The 15686-nt window shown below is 49.8% G+C and overlaps 1 long non-coding RNA gene across 1 annotated transcript in view; it reads right to left on the bottom strand.

The window, feature by feature from the left end:
• LOC138370705 (uncharacterized) overlaps positions 1 to 15686 on the bottom strand; it is a 37157-nt gene that overhangs the window by 21072 nt on the left and 399 nt on the right. The window lies entirely within an intron of this gene.

Below are 15686 nucleotides of genomic sequence, written 5' to 3'. Positions count from 1 at the left end.
GGTTGGGGGCATAATATGCTGCTCTCTTATGCTTACAAGAGTTTAGTTCTTGGAGAACTCCAAGAATTTAGTATATGCCTAGCAGTAAATAGGTACCTGGGTGTTAGTCAGCTGTCACAGGCTGCTTCCTGGGGGTGGAGGCCTGGTCGCCGACCGGGCCGCAGGGACACTAAAGCCCCGAAATGAACTCAAGTTAACTCAAGAAGAAGATGTTATCTCTCACTTCCTCGAAGGCGGTATGACTCTGACCACACCAACCTCTGACCACACCAACCACTGACCACACCAAACTGACCACACCAACCTCTGACCACACCAACCACTGACCACACCAACCACTGACCACACCAACCACTTACCACACCAACCTCTGACCACACCAACCTCTGACCACACCAACCTCTGACCACACCAACCTCTGACCACACCAACCTCTGACCACACCAACCACTGACCACACCAACCACTGACCACACCAACCTCTGACCACACCAACCTCTGACCACACCAACCACTGACCACACCAACCACTGACCACACCAACCACTGACCACACCAACCACTGACCACACCAACCACTTACCACACCAACCTCTGACCACACCAACCTCTGACCACACCAACCTCTGACCACACCAACCTCTGACCACACCAACCTCTGACCACAACAACCACTGACCACACCAAACTGACCACACCAACCACTGACCACACCAACCTCTGACCACACCAACCTCTGACCACACCAACCACTGACCACACCAACCACTGACCACACCAACCACTGACCACACCAACCACTGACCACACCAACCACTTACCACACCAACCTCTGACCACACCAACCTCTGACCACACCAACCTCTGACCACACCAACCTCTGACCACACCAACCTCTGACCACACCAACCTCTGACCACACCAACCACTGACCACACCAAACTGACCACACCAACCACTGACCATACCAACCACTGACCACACCAACCACTGACCACACCAACCACTGACCACGCCAACCACTGACCACACCAACCTCTGACCACACCAACCTCTGACCACACCAACCTCTGACCACACCAACCTCTGACCACACCAACCTCTGACCACACCAACCACTGACCACACCAACCACTGACCACACCAACCACTGACCACACCAACCACTGACGACACCAACCACTTACCACACCAACCTCTGACCACACCAACCTCTGACCACACCAACCTCTGACCACACCAACCTCTGACCACACCAACCTCTGACCACACCAACCACTGACCACACCAACCACTGATCACACCAACCACTGACCACACCAACCACTGACCACACCAACCACTGACCACACCAACCACTGACCACACCAACCACTGACCACACCAACCACTTACCACACCAACCACTGACCACACCAACCTCTGACCACACCAACCACTGACCACACCAACCATTGACCACACCAACCTCTGACCACACCAACCTCTGACCACACCAACCTCTGACCACACCAACCACTGACCACACCAACCACTGACCATACCAACCTCTGACCACACCAACCACTGACCACACCAACCACTGACCACACCAAACTGACCACACCAACCTCTGACCACACCAACCACTGACCACACCAACCACTGACCACACCAAACTGACCACACTAACCATTGACCACACCAACCACTGACCATACCAACCACTGACCACACCAACCACTGACCATACCAAAAACTGACCACATCAACCACTGACCACACCAACCACTGACCACACCAACCACTGACCACACCAACCACTGACCACACCAACCTCTGACCACACCAACCACTGACCACACCAACCACTGACCATACCAACCACTGACCACACCAACCACTGACCACACCAACCACTGACCACACCAACCACTGACCACACCAACCACTGACCACACCAACCACTGACCACACCAAACTGACCACACCAACCTCTGACCACACCAACCACTGACCACACCAACCACTGACCACACCAACCACTGACCACACCAACCACTGACCACACCAACCACTGACCACACCAAACTGACCACACCAACCACTGACCACACCAACCACTGACCACACCAACCACTGACCACACCAACCACTGACCACACCAACCACTGACCACACCAACCTCTGACCACACCAACCACTGACCACACCAACCACTGACCATACCAACCACTGACCACACCAACCACTGACCATACCAACCACTGACCACACCAAACTGACCACACCAACCACTGACCACACCAACCACTGACCATACCAACCACTGACCACACCAACCACTGACCATACCAACCACTGACCACACCAAACTGACCACACCAACCACTGACCACACCAACCACTGACCATACCAACCACTGACCACACCAACCACTGACCACACCAACCACTGACCACACCAAACTGACCACACCAACCACTGACCACACCAACCACTGACCATACCAACCACTGACCATACCAACCACTGACCACACCAACCACTGACCATACCAACCACTGACCACATCAACCACTGACCACACCAACCACTGACCATACCAACCACTGACCACACCAACCACTGACAACACCAACCACTGACCACACCAACCTCTGACCACACCAACCACTGACCACACCAACCACTGACCACACCAACCACTGACCACACCAACCACTGACCACACCAACCTCTGACCACACCAACCACTGACCACACCAACCACTGACCACACCAACCACTGACCACACCAACCACTGACCACACCAACCACTGACCATACCAACCACTGACCATACCAACCACTGACCACACCAACCACTGACCACACCAACCACTGACCACACCAACCACTGACCACACCAACCTCTGACCACACCAACCACTGACCACACCAACCACTGACCACTCCAACCTCTGACCACACCAACCACTGACCACACCAACCACTGACCACACCAACCACTGACCACACCAACCACTGACCACACCAACCACTTACCACACCAACCTCTGACCACACCAACCTCTGACCACACCAACCTCTGACCACACCAACCTCTGACCACACCAACCTCTGACCACACCAACCTCTGACCACACCAACCACTGACCACACCAAACTGACCACACCAACCACTGACCATACCAACCACTGACCACACCAACCACTGACCACACCAACCACTGACCACACCAACCACTGACCACACCAACCTCTGACCACACCAACCTCTGACCACACCAACCTCTGACTACACCAACCTCTGACCACACCAACATCTGACCACACCAACCTCTGACCACACCAACCTCTGACCACACCAACCACTGACCACACCAACCACTGACCACACCAACCACTGACCACACCAACCACTGACCACACCAACCTCTGACCATACCAACCACTGATCACACCAACCTCTGACCACACCAACCTCTGACCACACCAACCTCTGACCACACCAACCACTGACCACACCAACCAACACCAACCACTTACCACACCAACCACTGACCACACCAACCACTAACCATACCAACCACTTACCACACCAACCACTGACCACACCAACCTCTGACCACACCAACCACTGACCACACCAACCATTGACCACACCAACCTCTGACCACACCAACCTCTGACCACACTAACCACTGACCATACCAACCTCTGACCACACCAACCACTGACCACACCAACCACTGACCACACCAAACTGACCACACCAACCTCTGACCACACCAACCACTGACCACACCAACCACTGACCACACCAAACTGACCACACCAACCATTGACCACACCAACCACTGACCATACCAACCACTGACCACACCAACCACTGACCATACCAACCACTGACCACATCAGCCACTGACCACACCAACCACTGACCACACCAACCACTGACCACACCAACCACTGACCACACCAACCTCTGACCACACCAACCACTGACCACACCAACCACTGACCATACCAACCACTGACCACACCAACCACTGACCACACCAACCACTGACCACACCAACCACTGACCACACCAACCACTGACCACACCAAACTGACCACACCAACCTCTGACCACACCAACCACTGACCACACCAACCACTGACCACACCAACCACTGACCACACCAACCACTGACCACACCAACCACTGACCACACCAACCACTGACCACACCAAACTGACCACACCAACCACTGACCACACCAACCACTAACCATACCAACCACTGACCACACCAACCACTGACCATACCAACCACTGACCACATCAACCACTGACCACACCAACCACTGACCACACCAACCACTGACCACACCAACCACTGACCACACCAACCACTGACCACACCAACCTCTGACCACACCAACCACTGACCACACCAACCACTGACCACACCAACCTCTGACCACACCAACCACTGACCACACCAACCTCTGACCACACTAACCACTAACCATACCAACCACTGACCACACCAACCACTGACCACACCAACCTCTGACCACACCAACCACTGACCACACCAACCTCTGACCACACCAACCACTGACCACACCAACCACTGACCACACCAACCACTGACCACACCAACCACTGACCACACCAACCACTGACCACACCAACCACTGACCACACCAACCTCTGACCACACCAACCACTGACCACACCAACCACTGACCACACCAACCTCTGACCACACCAACCTCTGACCACACCAACCACTGACCACACCAACCACTGACCACACCAACCACTGACCACACCAACCACTGACCATACCAACCACTGACCACACCAACCACTGACCACACCAACCTCTGACCACACCAACCTCTGACCACACCAACCACTGACCACACCAACCACTGACCACACCAACCTCTGACCACACCAACCACTGACCACACCAACCACTGACCACACCAACCACTGACCACACCAACCTCTGACCATACCAACCACTGACCACACCAACCTCTGACCACACCAACCACTGACCACACCAACCTCTGACCATACCAACCACTGACCACACCAACCTCTGACCACACCAACCTCTGACCACACCAACCTCTGACCACACCAACCACTGACCACACCAACCAACACCAACCACTTACCACACCAACCACTGACCACACCAACCACTAACCATACCAACCACTTACCACACCAACCACTGACCACACCAACCTCTGACCACACCAACCACTGACCACACCAACCATTGACCACACCAACCTCTGACCACACCAACCTCTGACCACACTAACCACTGACCATACCAACCTCTGACCACACCAACCACTGACCACACCAACCACTGACCACACCAAACTGACCACACCAACCTCTGACCACACCAACCACTGACCACACCAACCACTGACCACACCAAACTGACCACACCAACCATTGACCACACCAACCACTGACCATACCAACCACTGACCACACCAACCACTGACCATACCAACCACTGACCACATCAGCCACTGACCACACCAACCACTGACCACACCAACCACTGACCACACCAACCACTGACCACACCAACCTCTGACCACACCAACCACTGACCACACCAACCACTGACCATACCAACCACTGACCACACCAACCACTGACCACACCAACCACTGACCACACCAACCACTGACCACACCAACCACTGACCACACCAAACTGACCACACCAACCTCTGACCACACCAACCACTGACCACACCAACCACTGACCACACCAACCACTGACCACACCAACCACTGACCACACCAACCACTGACCACACCAACCACTGACCACACCAAACTGACCACACCAACCACTGACCACACCAACCACTAACCATACCAACCACTGACCACACCAACCACTGACCATACCAACCACTGACCACATCAACCACTGACCACACCAACCACTGACCACACCAACCACTGACCACACCAACCACTGACCACACCAACCACTGACCACACCAACCTCTGACCACACCAACCACTGACCACACCAACCACTGACCACACCAACCTCTGACCACACCAACCACTGACCACACCAACCTCTGACCACACTAACCACTGACCACACCAACCACTGACCACACCAACCACTGACCACACCAACCACTGACCACACCAACCACTGACCATACCAACCACTGACCACACCAACCACTGACCACACCAACCTCTGACCACACCAACCACTGACCACACCAACCTCTGACCACACCAACCACTGACCACACCAACCACTGACCACACCAACCACTGACCACACCAACCACTGACCACACCAACCACTGACCACACCAACCTCTGACCACACCAACCACTGACCACACCAACCACTGACCACACCAACCTCTGACCACACTAACCACTGACCACACCAACCACTGACCACACCAACCACTGACCACACCAACCACTGACCACACCAACCACTGACCATACCAACCACTGACCACACCAACCACTGACCACACCAACCTCTGACCACACCAACCTCTGACCACACCAACCACTGACCACACCAACCACTGACCACACCAACCTCTGACCACACCAACCACTGACCACACCAACCACTGACCACACCAACCACTGACCACACCAACCACTGACCACACCAACCACTGACCATACCAACCACTGACCACACCAACCACTGACCACACCAACCTCTGACCACACCAACCACTGACCACACCAACCACTGACCACACCAACCTCTGACCACACCAACAACTGACCACACCAACCTCTGACCACACCAACCACTGACCACACCAACCACTGACCATACCAACCACTGACCACACCAACCACTGACCATACCAACCACTGACCACATCAACCACTGACCACACCAACCTCTGACCACACCAACCACTGACCACACCAACCACTGACCACACCAACCTCTGACCATACCAACCACTGACCACACCAACCTCTGACCACACCAACCACTGACCACACCAACCACTGACCACACCAACCTCTGACCATACCAACCACTGACCACACCAACCACTGACCATACCAACCACTGACCACATCAACCACTGACCACACCAACCACTGACCACACCAACCACTGACCACACCAACCACTGACCATACCAACTACTGACCACACCAACCACTGACCACACCAACCTCTGACCATACCAACCACTGACCACACCAACCACTGACCACACCAACCACTGACCATACCAACCACTGACCACACCAACCACTGACCATACCAACCACTGACCACATCAACCACTGACCACACCAACCACTGACCACACCAACCACTGACCACACCAACCACTGACCACACCAACCACTGACCATACCAACCACTGACCACACCATCCACTGACCACACCAACCACTGACCACACCAACCTCTGACCATACCAACTACTGACCACACCAACCACTGACCACACCAACCTCTGACCATACCAACCACTGACCATACCAACCACTGACCACACCAACCACTGACCACACCAACCACTGACCACACCAACCTCTGACCACACCAACCTCTGACCACACCAACCACTGACCACACCAACCACTGACCACACCAACCTCTGACCATACCAACCACTGACCACACCAACCACTGACCACACCAACCTCTGACCATACCAACCACTGACCACACCAACCACTGACCACACCAACCTCTGACCATACCAACCACTGACCACACCAACCACTGACCACACCAACCTCTGACCACACCAACCTCTGACCACACCAACCACTGACCACACCAACCACTGACCACACCAACCACTGACCACACCAACCACTGACCACACCAACCACTGACCACACCAACCACTGACCACACCAACCACTGACCACACCAACCACTGACCACACCAACCACTGACCACACCAACCATTGACCACACCAACCACTGACCACACCAACCTCTGACCACACCAACCACTGACCACACCAACCTCTGACCACACCAGCCACTGACCATACCAACCACTGACCACACCAACCACTGACCACACCAACCATTGACCACACCAACCATTGACCACACCAACCACTGACCACACCAACCTCTGACCACACCAACCTCTGACCACACCAACCTCTGACCACACCAACCTCTGACCACACCAACCACTGACCACACCTACCTCTGACAACACCAACTACTGACCACACCAACCATTGACCACACCAACCATTGACCACACCAACCATTGACCACACCAACCATTGACCACACCAACCACTGACCACACCAACCTCTGACCACACCACTGACCACACCAACCTCTGACCACACCAACCTCTGACCACACCAACCTCTGACCACACCAACCACTGACCACACCAACCATTGACCACACCAACCATTGACCACACCAACCATTGACCACACCAACCACTGACCACACCAACCTCTGACCACACCAACCACTGACCACACCAACCACTGACCACACCAACCTCTGACCACACCAACCACTGACCACACCAACCTCTGACCACACCAACCATTGACCACACCAACCACTGACCACACCAACCACTGACCACACCAACCTCTGACCACACCAACCATTGACCACACCAACCACTGACCACACCAACCTCTGACCACACCAACCATTGACCACACCAACCACTGACCACACCAACCTCTGACCACACCAACCACTGACCACACCAACCTCTGACCACACCAACCTCTGACCACACCAACCTCTGACCACACCAACCATTGACCGCACCAACCACTGACCACACCAACCTCTGACCACATCAACCATTGACCACACCAAAATACAGCGTACCTCACACCTTAATCAAGCCTCTAAGTGATTACACCCCAAGCACGCTACCTTGTGCATACTAACTACACTTCACCCTAACTACCTGCCTGCCTGCTGTCTACCTGGTGCTGGTTCCGGGGATCAATCTCCAGCAGTCCGGTCTCTGACCTGGTTGATGGTCTGATCAACCAGGCTATTAGACGCCGCTCTCAGATTTATCAAGTTTTTTTTTAACAGATTGGGTGTAGGAACAGACGACTGCTGACTCCTGTTAACAGGCTGAGAGCTTTCCCTTCCTCTTATCTTATGGTAAGCATTATCCAAAAGTTTTCCTGGAATACGACCCGCTAATCGTTTAACAATCAGGCACCCAATCACTGCTGGGAGAAGAGGCATTCAGATAAGGATTGGCGCCTAGTCAATCCTCCCCGGCCAGGACACGAACCTAGGTCAAATCGCTATCACTGCGGCACGAGGACAACTTCGTGAGAGATCTACTAGTTATAACTCTTATAACTACGGGCTCACCATAGGCCGTGCTACTTGGAACTTTTTGTTCCAAGTAGCGAATCTTAAACAACAACAACAACAACCTCTTATAATTAGATAGAGAGTGTTGAAAAGTCTTGAACTCGTAATGTTGTTAAAATTGTTTTTCTGCATACCTACTACGTCTCTGCTTATCAAAGGGGTTATTTTGCAGTTCCTGCCATGTCTCCTGGCCTCATAAGGAGTTATTTTCGTAAGCAGATTTGGAACCCTAATATTTTTAATATTAAAATTATTATGTATCTCTCTCGTTTGTGCTCTAGAGAATATAGATATAGATACTAAAGGTTCCCAATAACTTAGGGTGTTTTACTGAAAATCAATTCGGACAGTAAAATATCTTTGCACTTTCTCCAGGTAAACAATTTCATCATCTTTGAATGGGGCTGTTAGTGCGCAACAATATTCCAGCCTAGAGAGCACCAGTGTCTTGAAGTCTACCACCATTGGCGTGGCATCTCTTGTTTGAACGGTTCTTATTATCTATCATTTATTTTGGTCTTGCACTTGTGACAGCTACTTTACCGAATTCTCTAAAAGTAAGGTATCCTGACAGGATTACTCCCTAATCCTTTATATAATTTTTTTTCGTTCTATTGTGTGATTTGACTGTTTTGTATGTGGTCCCCGTGCTCGGTGTTAGGAAGTGTATGAACACAGGAAGGGATGTAAATTCCAGGCGCCTTTGAGTCAGAATGATCTTAGGAAGGAATGGAAAGATTTCAGGAAGGGCTATGAAGAAGCCGACTCATCAGTTACCGAGGCAGATGTGGAGATGATCGTCAGCTAGCGTGAGCACATACACATAGCTGACGATCTGGTAGCTGAGGTCTAGTAGCTGAGTGGACACCGCGCAGGTCTCATAATTCTGTGGCCCAGGTTCGATTCCCGGACCAGACAGAAACAAATGGGCAAAGTTTCTTTCAGCCTGAATGCCCCTGTTACCTAGCAGTAAATAGGTACCTGGGAGTTAGACAGCTGTTACGGAGCTGCTTCCTGGGTGTGTGTATGTGTGTGTGTGTGTGTGTGGAAAAAAAAATAGTTAGTAGTTAGTAACAGTTGATTGACAGTTGAGAGGCGGGCCGAAAGAGCAAAGCTCATCCCCTCAACCCCCCCCCCCCCACACACACACACACACATGTGAATGCAATTAACAACTGAACGACCACAGTTAACGAGGTACTACAAACCAAACAGATTGTTTGAATTGCATTACGAGCAAATCAGCTGCATATACAAGTGAATGAATTACTAAAACCTCTTAAATATTGATTACAATTCACAAAGCAATCGCAAAGGCGTGAGGTATCATTGAGGAAATCATTTTGAGGCAGTGGGGGTGACTTGAACCTGCGTTCTGGTGATTCCCAGACACCTGCTTTAACCAGCTCGACTGTAACGAAGACAACACTGATGCTCCCTTTGTAACGATAACAGACGTCACCACTGTAACATTTGAAACAAACAATGCTGCTACCATTGTAACATTTATGCCAGTCAAGTACTGTTAATGAACAACTATGGTAACACTGCCTGTAATGGGTACTATAAACGGGCTCACCATAGCCCGTGCTACTTGGAACTTTTTGTTCCAGGTAGCGAATCTATAACAACAACAACGGGTACATTAACTTGTAACCCTTTAGGCTGTAATAATTGCATTGAGATAACGCCAAAGAGCTGGAAGAGTCCGCCCTCACAGCGAAAAATGTTCAAACCAGTTATCAGAGGGAGGAGGAGAGTTGACCAAGGTGTTAAAGATACCTTGACAATACAGGCTAGATGGAGGATAAGGCTACGCATAAAACAAATAATGTTTTATGAGTATGAGTATACTAGGTCAATGAGAACTAGGCCCTTGTCCAATGAACAAACATTCAAAACTCTAGGCGGAGTTTTCTCGCGAAAATGGGACAGCAATACACCTTACACCCTCACCATCCAGAGGAAACAATTAGCCATATATGGCTGGACCACTAGCCTAGGGCTGGGATAGTAGGGGAGAGAGAAAGGGAAAAGGAGAGAGGTGGAACGGAGGAAGGAATAATAAAAAGGGGGAAGAGAGAGGGAAAGAGTGACTGGAGACATCTCCCGTCACGCAGGGTGCATTCGCACCTCCACAGATCTCCAGTATCTCTATTGATACTGGTAATGGCTCAAAAGGGCCTCCACTTACGGGCTATTCATGCCCGTGCCACCTTTTGGGTGGGCTTAATCCTCATCAATCAATCAGGGAAAGAGAGAGAGAGAGAAGAGGCCCGTTACACGGCTGCCGAAAAGGTTAAGGCAGGTGTCTTAATTCGGAGTTCCTAGTGAGTGTTGTGTACAATTTGCTTAATGATTGATAAAGATTAAGCCACCCAAAAGATGGCACTGGCATAAATAACCCGTAAGTGGTGGCTCTTTGGAGCCATTACCATTACCAATTGCTGATACTGGAGATGTGTTGATGTTTGCATCTGGTGTCTAGGGGGCAGCAGCTTGTCGATGGCAGGTCAATTCGAGAGCTTTGTGGTGGTCATACCAATATCAGTAGATAGAAGGTGACACCCTTCACTGGGGCGTGTAAACTGCTATACCACATTTACTTTTAAGAGTTGTAATGTTTATTGAGGCTGTTCTTAAGTATTAAATCAGCGTCCTTTTTGTTTTGTGGTCAATAATGAATTCCAATGTTTGGTCTGAGGCTGTCTGTTGCACTCCATTTGAAATTATATTTGCTATTATTTTGTCTTCTTTTTTGTACTGTGAGCTCATAGTTGATTTGTAATAGAGCTTGTTGACCAGACCACACACTAGAAGTTGAAGGGACGACGACGTTTCGGTCCGTCCTGGACCATTCTCAAGTCGATTGAGAAACGTGGTCGTCCCTTCACCTTCTAGTGTGTGGTGTGGTCAACATACTTCAGCCACGTTATTGTGACTCATCGCCTGCATAATAGAGCTTTATGGGAGGGATTGCTGGCTGTTGCGGGTGTTGCTCTCTATTATACCTTTGTTCTAAATGTCTTCTAATATGGGTGTTGGCTCCTCTATTTGTGTCTTCATTGTTTATTAATACTTGAAGGTTTCACACACAGAGATCACACTAACGTGATGCATCAAATGAACAAATCCACAAGGGCCGTGAAGGTTCGAAGGTTCGAATCCTCGTCACGGCCCTTGTGGATTTGTTCACTTGAAGGTTTCTGTTCAATTCTTTATGTATATTATACAAGTTGGAACAATGAGTAAGGGTTCTGCGTATAAATGGGTTTATCTCACTAGTCTTATATCTATCTGGGTATTCAGAGATAAATGTATGTGCATTTATACACATTCCAATGTTGGTGTGTATAGTATAAACTTGTGTGGTGAAGGTGTTGTCTTTGGTGCTCACAGAGACACCGAGGAGAGGGAGTGTACCATCGATGCCTAGTTTATGGATAAAGTTAAATACTGAGTTTTGGGTAAGTTTAATCTTTATTCGTAACCATTCCTGGAGATCTTTCACACACATGAACAACTTTTTCCCTGAACTAGGCGTCAATGGTATACTCCCTTTTCCTCGAAAAGGCTTCGATATTTACATCATGTCTGCCTCATTCACAATATCTAGTAAAATCTTGCTGGTTCAGTGCCCTAACTCTTGTAGGCCATATTGGCTTAGATTAGCCAACATGTTGGCTTAGAAAGTTTCTTGTTGCAGCTGCCATTAGTTTAGCTCTCCGTGTATCTGTGCCTACATAACAGTTTTTATTCTCCCAGTCTACCTTTCCATGATTGAAGTCTATAATAATGGGAGACTTGCTACTGGCCAGTGAGGCTATCTTGAGGTTATCTTGAGATGATTTTGGGGCTTTAGTGTCCCCACGGCCCGGTCCTCGACCAGGCCTCCACCCCCAGGAAGCAGCCCGTGACAGCTGACTAACACCCAGGTACCTATTTTACTGCTAAATAACAGGGGCATAGGGTGAAAGAAACCTGTGCCCATTGTTTCTCGCCGGCGCCTGGGATCGAACCCAGGACCACAGGATCACAAGTGCAGCGTGCTGTCCGCTCGGCCGACCGGCTGCCATATTATTTCTTGTAGTCCTGCCTGGGCCTTCTGTCATTTAGTGGATGGTAGTAGATCTGTTATTGTGGATCCTCCCATCCTGATGCATGTTGTGTTGGTTGGTATCTCCTTCACTATCGGAGATAACCATTTCCACAAATTTTCACAAATTTCCAGTCATTTCTGATTACGAGGACCACTCCATCTTTCATCCCCTCCTCCCCCTCCCCCTCTTTTCAAACCATAGATGGTAGTCTTGAGGAAAGTGAGTTATGTGAGTTATTTGTTATTACTCCAGTCAGCTTCCATTTTGAGAGTGCAGTTTAATCTGCATTTACTTTGTGTGACTGTTGCTCAAACTCATTTGCTGTAAGTTGTAACTCCACTTATGTTTATGTACATGAAATCTTCCTTCAGCTCATTCTCACTCACACGTTCCCTTGACCTCCTTGTCAGTGGTGAGTAAAGGTGTTTAAAGGAGGTGGTTGGCGGGAGCTGAAAGGCAGTTAAGCATCGAGGTGCGGACTGGTGAGCTCAGGAGTGGTAGTAAGTTTTTGATTGGCAAGCTGAAGAGAGATCTGTGCGAGTCTGGAGGCGAATTGTAGGTCGTTTAGGTGGGAATGTTTCGGTTTGGGTCTAGGTTATGCTGACTGGAGTTTGGGGAGCTAGATTAGTGAGTGCATGATAAAGAGAAGGTGCGGGAAGGGCTGCAAAGGTGTTTCGAAGTAGGATTAGACCACAGTCTCCGTGGTGCAGTGGTAAGACACTCGCCTGGCGTTCCGCGAGCGCTTTGTCATGGGTTCGTATCCTGGCCGGGGAGAATTTACTGGGCGCAAATCCTTAACTGTAGCCTCTGTTTAACTCAACAGTAAAATGGGTACATGGGTTGTAACAACGATTCTTCGCGGCGGGGATCGTATTCCAGGGACCTGCCCGAAACGCTACGCGTACTAGTGGCTGTACAAGAATGTAACAACTCTTGTATATATCTAAAAAAAAAAAAAAAAAAAAAAAGATTGAAGGATAGGAAATGGATGCAGATGGAAGGGGGTTTAATATGAATGGTTAATAATAAACTGCTGTGGTTATCTCTGGGACTGTTAACCAGAATATTATTGACTCCCCCCCCCCTGGGGGTGGGGGGTGGGGGGGGCGAGGTTGTCAAGCTGGGAACATTCCTCTGTCTCTTCTTGTACCCCTTTTCTTGCCTGCGCTGCTATCACTTCCTTTTCCGTGTCCGTCTAACAAAAAACTGATCTGTATCTTTGCACATATTAAAATGTTCTTCCCCCCAATATTACCTTTTTTTGCGACCTCGTTTGTGAGGACCATCTGTATCAGTTGAGCTCTCACCTTCCTGTACTATCCTCATAACATTTTCAACATTGTTTTTCGCCTCTACCATCTGCATTCCTATCACGCTGGGCAACCCGTCCTCTTAAAAATACCGTCACTTTTGGCTGGTATGCGCACTATGGCCAAATTTGGACGTAATTTGAAATGAAATCGACTCAAAAGTGACGTACTGTTCCGTTTTCTGTTTGAGTCGTCCGGCTTACTCGGCAAGGTTAGAAAAGGATTCTTTTCATTAACGTTTTTCATACTGTTTTGAAACTTTATGAGAATTTCCTGCCCACCTAACCTATCAGAGGACCCTTAACTTACTGTTGTTGAAAAAAAAATCCCAAATTTATATTATTTTCTTTTTTCATTTTCAAATTACGTCCATATTCGGCCATACGGGCAAACGGCCAAAAGCGACGTTCTTGTTAAGATGCCAGGTTGGTCGAATATATCTCTATATCACTCAGTCCGTCCTCCTAAGGTTTCCCAACGTCAAGAAAACGGTCAGTTTAAAGTGTCCTCTCCTAACTTATCAGAGGACCTAAAACAGAAAACGGAACAGTACGTCACTTTCGCCAGCCGCTTTCATTTTTTAGTACGACAATTTTTGGCCTTATGTAAAGCATAGGAGCAAAAAGCGACGTTCTCTATAGGAGGACAGGTTGGTCCACTACACTCTCTTGGAACTGTCCTGGCCTTAATACCTAACGTAAATGGGCTCACCATAGACCATGCTACTTGGAACTTTTTGTTCCAGGTAGCGAATCTTAAACAACAACAACAACCTAATGTACTACTACTGCAATTTTCCTTAACTGCAGGGTAGTGGTCCTTGCTGTTTCCTATCAATTGGCTCCCTGCATTGTGCATGTACTCATTTGTGCTTGCAGG

The sequence above is a fragment of the Procambarus clarkii genome, chromosome 33 (assembly GCF_040958095.1).
Source record: "Procambarus clarkii isolate CNS0578487 chromosome 33, FALCON_Pclarkii_2.0, whole genome shotgun sequence".
NCBI classification, from domain to species: Eukaryota; Metazoa; Arthropoda; class Malacostraca; order Decapoda; family Cambaridae; genus Procambarus; species Procambarus clarkii.
The sequence above is the reverse complement of the archived record's forward strand: the minus strand, read 5'-3'. Positions and strand labels throughout refer to the sequence as shown.